This window comes from Gopherus evgoodei, chromosome 6 (assembly GCF_007399415.2).
Source record: "Gopherus evgoodei ecotype Sinaloan lineage chromosome 6, rGopEvg1_v1.p, whole genome shotgun sequence".
In the NCBI taxonomy this organism is placed as follows: domain Eukaryota; kingdom Metazoa; phylum Chordata; order Testudines; family Testudinidae; genus Gopherus; species Gopherus evgoodei.
The window spans coordinates 100,339,386-100,348,699 of record NC_044327.1 but is presented as its reverse complement, the minus strand read 5'-3'; positions in this window follow the sequence as shown (position 1 = coordinate 100,348,699).

The window sequence follows — 9,314 nt, the reverse complement described above, 5'->3', positions numbered from 1 at the left end:
CACAGGGAGCTGTCCCAAGACCCCTCGCCCCATCCCCAGAGGGCGCTGGGTGCTGCCCACCCCACTACACAGAACCTGGAAGCTGTTCTCCGCGACCAGGTCCGTGGCAGCCACCGAGGAGGCAGATCTCCCCACGGAGCCCCTGCTACACAACCCCCAGCTCTGTGTGCAGGTGGCAGAGTCCCCCGTGGTGCACCAGAGGTTGGTCCTGGCAGAAGCTACCCGGGTCGGAGACTTCCAGGACTATGACCGGGGAGACTGGCTGGATCCCCTGATGCTCGCTCAACGCATGGGGTTCTCCAGACCTTGTACTCCTCGGCGCATACTCCAGGAGATGGAGGCCGCTCTGCCACCTGCTGCTCGGGCCTACCTCAACCGGGTCCCGCCCACCTACCACCCCGAGCCCTCCGGACCTTTTCATCGGGCCCCTGCCGCATGAACCTGACTGGCCCCCCCATCCCTTCTCCACCAGCCTGCTGCACGACCTACAGCCGGTCCGCTTCCAAACCGCGCCAAGGAAGTATCTCTACGCGCTCGTGCTCCACACTCTTCACTTCCTCACCCTTGTGTCCCACCTCGATACAAAGTGGCGGGACCTCCTGCCACCTCTGGAGGGTGAGGAGCCCTGGTGGGCCAGCGTCTACTCTACCCTGGTTCTGAGGCCCGCTGGGGATATCAGTTGGTGGCTCCTTCATGGGGCCGTGAGCACGGACGTGTATCTGGCGTGGTTTACCCGTCCCAGACACCTGCCCCTTCTGCGGCATGAGGGAGACCCTGGCACATGTTTACTTGGAGTGTGCCAGGTTGCAGGCCCTATACCGGCTCCTCACCAATATCCAGTTATGTTTCTGGCTGCACTTTTCCCATCACCTCCTTCTCTATGCACTCCCTATCTGTGGCCCCACAAAGTCTCGGGACCTCCTGGTCAACCTCCTCCTCGCCCTAGCTAAAAGGGCCATCTACGCAACCAGGGAGAGGAGGTTGGCCAATGGAGACTCCGGTGATTGTGGGGCTTGTTTCCGATCCTTGGTCCGTTCACGTATCTGGGCAGAGTTCCTCTGGGCGGCGTCCACTGGCTCCCTTGACGCCTTCGAGGAGCAGTGGGCGCTGTCCGGGGTTCTCTGCTTTGTGTCCCCGTCAGGCTCCCTTCTTATGACCCTTTGACCGCACTCCTGTCCCTGTTCTTTTATTAGTTGTCCCCCGAAATCAGTGGGGTTCTGAGGTCCTGTTGGTCCTCCCCTTAGGCTGGAGGGAGGATCCTTTAGCAGTGTCCGCCCACTTCCCAGTAACCCAATAAATACACAGGGGGCTGTCCAGACTTCTACCCCATCCCAAGAATGCATTCCCCATTCCACAATACAGGAGCGCTGCACAGCAACCTGTATCTCATCCTGAGAGGGTGCTGCGTGCTATCCATCCCACAAGGGGGACTGCTCAGGTACCCTCCTGAGAGAACAGTCTTCACCCCACAGTACAGAGGGCTGTCCAGATTCCCCCAGCCCATTCAGAAAAGCCACTTTCCATCCACTATATGCAGGAAAGCTGCCCAGGCATCCAGAGAAGAGAACGGCCCTCCTGTCTTCTACTGTGTGATCCATTGAGCAAAGTCTCCTTTGCACTTTTCCTGGGTAAAGCACAAACACTAATGAGTGCTGCTCAGGCGCATGTGCTTGGGGTAGGAGATGCATATAGGTGAGTAGAAAACACCACCAATTTGGTCGACTTAATGTACCCTCTCTACACACATGCATGTCATACATCATTTTAAAGCTTATTAAGTCTACTTTAAGATGAGATATGATGTGGAGCTGTAAAGTGATGCTATTGCCATAGAAAAAGAAATAATGACACCATCAACACATTAAAATGACTACTTTCAACTATTTGCATTCCTTTGTATTAACATAATGACTCCATGTATCATTTCAAGACATGAAATTGGATTTTTGTGACCTCAAAGCATCACAACAACAATCTAAAGGGTACAACAAAATCTAATAACAAATTTATATAGGTGTCATTGAAATGTAATAGCACTGGTGACATTTTTAGTCAACATCATTATCATCAGCAAATTCCCCAGATTCAAAGGCACTGTGTATTTTTTCAGGGAGATTTAACATGTCAATAATGTAGTCTGGTATCTACATGGTTTAGTTGGTCCTGTTTGTAGTAAAGAAGTACGAAGCCTGGCACTGTGTGTGTGTGTGTGTGTTTGTGACATAACCTGGAGAAAATGATCCCAGAATTTGAATGTAGGAGATGGGATATAACCCCATATTTGGACTCCTTGTGGCAACTTAGAGACTAACAAATTAATTTGGGCATAAGCTTTCATGGGATATAACCCACTTCATCAGATGCAACAAATAAAATAAACTTATAAATAAGCTTATGCCCAAATAAATTTGTTAGTTTCTAAGGTGCCACAAAGACTCCTTGTTGTTTTTACTGATACAGACTAACACGTCTACCCCTCTGAAACCTACCCCCATATTTGAAATTTCTCCAATGGTGGTAACATATGCTGAGTTACAGCATCATTAAGCTCTTTAATGATGTTTGCAAACTCAAACACCTTTTGAGTGTCAGCCAATGTTTTCAGACAAATGCTGGAATTACTTGAGTACCTCCTCCCTGCTCTATTCCTGAGGGATTCTGCACCAAAAAAATAAAAATTCTGCACACAATATTTTTAAATTCTGCAAGTTGTATTTGTTGATTAAATAAATGTGGCAGCTCCAGCATGGCAATGAGGAGTAGAGGCCACAGGCTGCACGAAGGTGGGAGATCATCCTGCAGCCTCCCCTCCCCTTTCCGGGGACACAGACTCGGTGGTGAGGCTGAATCCAAACATGACAGCACAAGGGCCAGGCCTACCCCAGAAACACCCTGGGGCCCTGCCCCTCCATGCCAGATGCACCAGGTGTGGGCCAGCAGGCTTAGCCTGGCAACATCCAATGGTGAAGGGACTTAGTATGGGGGGAATCCAGGTGTTGGGTGAGAGTGTTCTGTGTGGGACAATCTGGATGTGAGCAGCTCTGTGGGGCATCCAGCTGTGGGAAGGATCTGTATGCACAGGGGCTCGTTGGGGTGTTTCAAATGCAGGAACAATGGGACTCTGCAGAGGGGTCCAGGTGAAGATGGTTGGGGCTTAGCAAGGGGATCTGAACTTAGCAGGGGGGAATAGGACTTGGCAGGGGAGTTTGGGTGCTGGGGGAGTTGGGTTTATGGGGTAGGAGTTCAGGTGAAGCTGGTTGGGGCTTAGTGGGATTGGGATCTGGATATGGGGGCGGCTCATCAGGGTGGCTCAGGGGCAGGGAGTGTGGGGTTCATTGGGGGTGGGGATTTGTGTGCAGGGAACTCAGAAGGGATGATCTGAGTGTAGGGGTGGGGGACCCGATGCAGGAGGAGGTGAGGCTCGGCAGGGGTGGGTGGATGCAAGGGGACTCAGAATGCAAGAGGTGAGGCTTGACAAGGTGGGGAGTTTGGATGTGGGGGGTTGAGGCTCACTGAAGACATCTGGATATGGGTGGGTCTGGATGCACAAGGGTTGCACAGATGGAGCAGCTCTCTGTACAGGGACCCGAAGACAACTCATGCCTGCTGAGAGTGGGGAGGCACAACCCTGGAACAGCTCAAGTTATGCCCTCCCCTTGCAGCCCCTCTCCTCCTGGAAAGCAGCAGCCCCTCTGTGCAGCTCCTAGCTGTTCTGCTGCCTCTCCTGGAAGAGTTAAAGTGGGGGTCCCTCCTGTAGCTCTGCTCGCTGGCTCAGCTGTTCTCCAGGGAGGGCACCCAGCCACACCATGTGACTGAGAAATCTGGGGGGGCATGTGACTCCACATGCCCCCCCACACACATCACCCCCACCCCATACAGCCGCCAATCCATGGTCTGAACCACATGCTGGGATACTAGAGCTGCTGACATTTCCTTACATTTCAGGATTATAGTATAGACTATGACCATGTCAACAGATTTGGCATCCAAATAGATGCATATGCAATTGCTTTGAAGGATTTCTTAGTTGCAAACTTGTGGCTGAAATCATGTGTGTGGACATAATTTGGTATTGGTAATACCTCATGTTGTAGTAGTCTTAAAAGACACCAGGGGAGATCTCAAAAAGCGTTCATATGTAGGTGATGAGTTTATTTTCTCAAGTACTTTTTCATGGCAAGTTGGTTCTAGATGTGTTCTAAGTTTTTCAAGTGCTGAACAGTAAGTAAGAGACTGATTGCCTGGGGTGAGTAAATGACATTTCTTTCCCATGCTTCAGTGATAGTCCACCATCAGAAGAAATATCTTCAGACTTTTCTTGAAATACCACTGTAGCCATTGAAGGAAATGTATTCTTTCCATCAGTGGTCTATATACCGATGTCTATATTATCATCGCCTTCATGGACAGGATTTCCATGAACTTAAAGTAGTACAATTCCATTTGGAATGAACACTCCTCCCCGGAGTCTTTCTATTTCAGGTTTTGCACCACTAGTATGAACCCTCTCAACCCATAACTGTAGTATGTCAGTTAAATTGCGAGACCCAAATTCATGGCATAGGTTTGCAGCAAGGCTTTTGTGCAGTAGTCTGATAATTTTGGAATTGTTAAATACTATGCCCTCTGCAACTCAGAGGCACCTTCACTGAATGTCTCCTGAAAGATGATGCTCATTGCTGGCTAAATTACATGCTTCTTTATCAATTAAAGGACAAACTCCTGCATCAATGGGGCACAAAAATAGCTGACCTCTTTAAACTATGATCACCTGGCTTTGGATAATATTCTGAGGCTTTCATTTTGGCTATTTCAGACCAGGATTGAAGCGGCATTATACAAAACCATGTATTTATTTGAAAGCTGTTTATCAGGCTCATTCGTGAGAAGAATATCCAGAAAACATTTGGATGACTTAACTTCCTGCTTCAGAAACTAGCAGCTTAGATAGTACTGTATCAACTATTTTTATTGCACTGCACAGAACAAAGGTAGACTTGCTTAGTCCATGCTATGCATGGAATGAAATTGCAGAACCGTAGTGTTTTTCTGATCTTGCCTGTAATTTACTAATGGAATAGCTTGCAGTTTCTATGTCTCTGGGAAGCAAGGCTTTATATCTTTGTCACAGTTTTGACAGAAGAGCCTTCTTGTTGTACATAAGATTGACTGTCTCTTCAATCAGCTGATAAAATGCAGTATCCTAAGGTGACTGTATTGTTGCAGTGTAACTAGATGGTTTTGATTAAAGAGATATGTTTTTCTCAAGTAGAAAGGCATGTTGAGTGATAAACTGTGTCCTTAGCAATCATGTCTTCCACAGATATCCTATGCAACATGTCATCATCTGCTCTTTGAAGTGCTACCTCCATTAGATTGGTTGCTCTCTCAAATGTTTCTATTATATGAAGTTTCTTATCTACCTTGTGTTTTTTTTCTCAAGCAAACAATGCAACAGGACTAGGACTCGAGGTTCTGTGGTAGCTACAGAAGCAGGTGAATATAATGTTCTCTGTATTCTGAGTCCATTTTCTTTCCTGGGTTCAATACAAATCTGACATGTACCAAATACGATTTGCTTGTGTATTTCTGAGAGCAACCTCTCTGATAGAGTATGGTGGCACATCATCTAAATTAGAAAACTCATCCAGTAGCCACCAGTATAATTTATTTATCCTGGCTTCAGCTGCCAGCATCATGGAATTCTGTCCTGAGCTGATAACTTTTGACCATTTTTTTGCATTTTTTTGATTTTTCTTGACAAATATCACATTTTTCAAAGCTTTGTGGAGAGTCTTTTTCTCTTTGATGTAAACTTTAAGGGGCTTATATCTTCCATGTTTGGAACCAGAAGTATGCGATCAGGCAGCAGCAGAGACCAAAATAAATAAATAACAGAAGCAAATATAGTACAGTACTGCGTTTAAATGTAAACTGCTTAAAAAAAAAGGAAAGTTTAAAAAAATAAAGTTAGGAAACTGTTTCTGTACTTGTTTCATTTAAATTAAAATGTAATCATTTTAATTTAAATGAGGGGGAGTAGGTAGCCTGGGTTCACCTACCTATCGCTCAACAGACAAAAGGGGGTTCCAGACCCCTTGAGGACAAGGACCAGCTAACCCCTGCCAAACATAAGGGGAAGTCAATGTGCTCTAGTGGGATGGGAATTAAAGTCCTTGCCTCCAGAATAGACTTCACGCAAGAAGTGTGGGCTGACATCACCCCTCCCCCCCGATCTGAGCAGGCTCTGTGGAATGCCTTCTCTGACCAAAAGGACTGTTATTGCACTGGAAAACTATCCCACAGGGCTTCATTAGGCTCTGACAGAGGACTCTCAGGAGACGTCTACCTGCCCAGCTTCAGTGTAGACATTTGCTACAATGATGGAAGGGGGTTTTCTGTCACTGTAGTCAGGGGCGGCTCCAGGGATTTTGCCACCCCAAGCATGGCAGGCAGGCTGCCTCCGGTGGTTTGCCTGCAGAGGGTCCGCTGGTCCCGCGGCTTCGGCGGACCTCTCGCAGGTGTGCCACCAAAGTTGTGGGACCAGCAGACCCTCCGCAGGCAAGCCGCCAGAGGCAGCCTGCCTGCCGCCCTCGCAGTGCCGGCAGAGCACCCCCCGCAGCTTGCCACCCCAAGCACACGCTTGGTGTGCTGGGGCCTGGAGCCGCCCCTGACTGTAGTAACCCCCTTGAGAGGCAGTAGCTAGGCTGATGGAAGAAGTCTTCCACTGAGCCAGCACTGTCTACACTGGAGATTAGGTAAGGCTTAACTATGTCTCTCTGACATCCCTGAGTGAAATAGCTAGGTTGACCACAGGTTTAGGCCGCAGGGAGAAAATAGAGAGAAAAGAGCACTTCTTTCACTCCTGGTTTTGTCCTCTGCCTTTGGTGTCCATTGATTTTTGTTTTCTTCTGGTGTTTATTGTGGAATTCAGGATTACAGCATCCCAAGCAACAGATGTGGAGAGGCTCTGGTTGCCTTTTTAGTCCATAGATTGAAATAGCAGCCATGGAAAGAGGGAAGGCTGGGATGATTTCACTCCTTCTAGTCTCTTCATTACACTGCATAGACCCTGAACACTTGAGCTTTGTGTGGGGAGAGTAGATTTAATTCCTTGTTTGGAGTTTAAGTAGGGAGCTAACTTCCTGTTAGTTGCAACACAAACAGGTATTCTTGGATCCTTTTGCAAACATTTTTAGATGGGTCACACTTTGGCACTAAGTGATGAAACAGTGTCTTTCTAAGCTGATATGTGGGGCAATAAAATCAGGAAAATGTTGAGTTGAGGCTATTGCATCAGCCTTAACAGTCCAGTTCTTTTTAGGGTTGTAGCACAAAGCTCAGAGACCAGCAGAATTGTGAGTGTTTCCCAAAGAGTACTGTATGTACAATAATACCAAGGCACCAAGGGTTCCAACACCGATACGAAAATGAATGTCACTAGTTTTATATTGACACTTAGGTTGAGCTGGTTTCCCAAGGGAAGCCACCACAATAACAACATATACAGAGATGAGGAATGAAAGAAAATCTTGGAAGTTTCTAAACTGATGATATACTGAATATCCTGAAACTTTTCAAAGACACGTTTTGCTTCTTGCTTATATGTAAAAGGTTTCAAAATGTACCTAGTTTTAAGAATAAGGTAAACAAAATTTAAAATGAATCCTAAAGAATAAATAGAAGAGATTATGAAATGAACCTTTGTTAGTATATGAGTTGTTCTTGTTAAAGCATTTATGTATGAGAGTCCATCAGCTACCTGATCAATTTGCTGTAAACTTCAAGTGCCCTGAGTTAGCAACCCCATTAGTTTCTCTCTGTAACTTATGGAAAATACAAAAATTCCATTATACATGGGAAGTAGAGCTTAATCAGTGTAGGGTAGGCACAAATAGATCATGAACTAGTAAATTACTGTTTGTTATTGGGAACGCTTTGGAAAAAAGGATGGTTATCTTCCTGAAATTTCAAATAGCGTATTCATTTTTCTAGGCCATGTTCGTGTTTGTCCCAGACCTGAAGAAGAACTGTGTGTAAGCTCAAAAGCTTGTCTCTCACCAACAGAAGTTGGTCCAATAAAAGCTATTACCTCACCCACCTTTTCTCCTATTCATTATGGTCATTGCAGTTCCCTAACTGGAACAGCAACACAGGAATTAAGCACAATGAAAGCCTGATCCTGCTTACATAAGTAGTCTCATTGACTTTAATAGGAACATCGAGAATAAGGGCTCCAGAACTTGCCATATTTTTGTTTGTTTGTTTTTTATCTTTGATGTAAAGTAATTTAGGGAAGGTTCACTAAATGAGTTTGTCCTTCCGCAGAGTAAATGATTTAGGCATCACTCATTCATGGTACATTTATAGAACATCCATTTCACCTAGCCAGATAGCTTGCATAGAAAGGAGCACTTTTCAATCAAAATGAATCGTTAAGTGTATTTCAACACAAAGTTTGTTTTAAACTAAGCTAGTGTTTCCGGGCCTCCTACTCTTAGCAATGGCTATTTTAACAGGAAAGGAAAGATTAATACTTAGTGGTATCTTCCTAGTTGAATTGTGGGTGAAAATCTGGGTATTTCCACCTCTTAAAATTTGCACTTGCAACCAGGTAGTTGGAGGTGTAAATACCCAAGTTCAACTGCAGGTGCAATCGACATGCGAATTATGTAGGCCCAATACGTATGGTCTGTTTTTGTTTTGTTTTCTTCTAAGCACTCACATGTGTACTGAAGCCAATGGGAATTACAGGGGCTCAGCCCATTTGAAATCAAGCCATTAGTGGCTACTTTCCCTTTGATTTAAATGCCATTGGTCATTTTTTAACAGGGTCAAATCCTGCTCTGGTTGTGTAAGTAGACCCTTTGATCTCAATGGAACTACTCATGTAAGAGTTACAGGATTTGGCCCATAGTCCTTTCTTCCTGGCCCAAGAAATAACATATATCTATTACCTTAGGCCCTGTCTACAATGGCAAATTTCTGCACAGTAAAGCAGCTTTCTGCGCTGTAACTCCCGAGGTATACACACTACCAAGCCACTTAGTGTGCAGAAACTGCACAGTTGCAGTGCTTTAAAAAAAATACTCCAATGAGAGGCATACAGCTTTCTGCACGGGTTACAGTGCTGCGGTGCCAGTGTAGACACCATGTTCGATTGCAGCGGTGTGACTGGCCTCTGGTACATGTCCCACAATGCCTGTTCTTGCATCTCCGGTCACCGGTTTGAACTCTGCTGCCCTGCCCTCAGGTGACCAACCGTCATCCCCACCCTGTAAATTCCTCTGGAATTTTGAAAGTCCCCTTCCTGT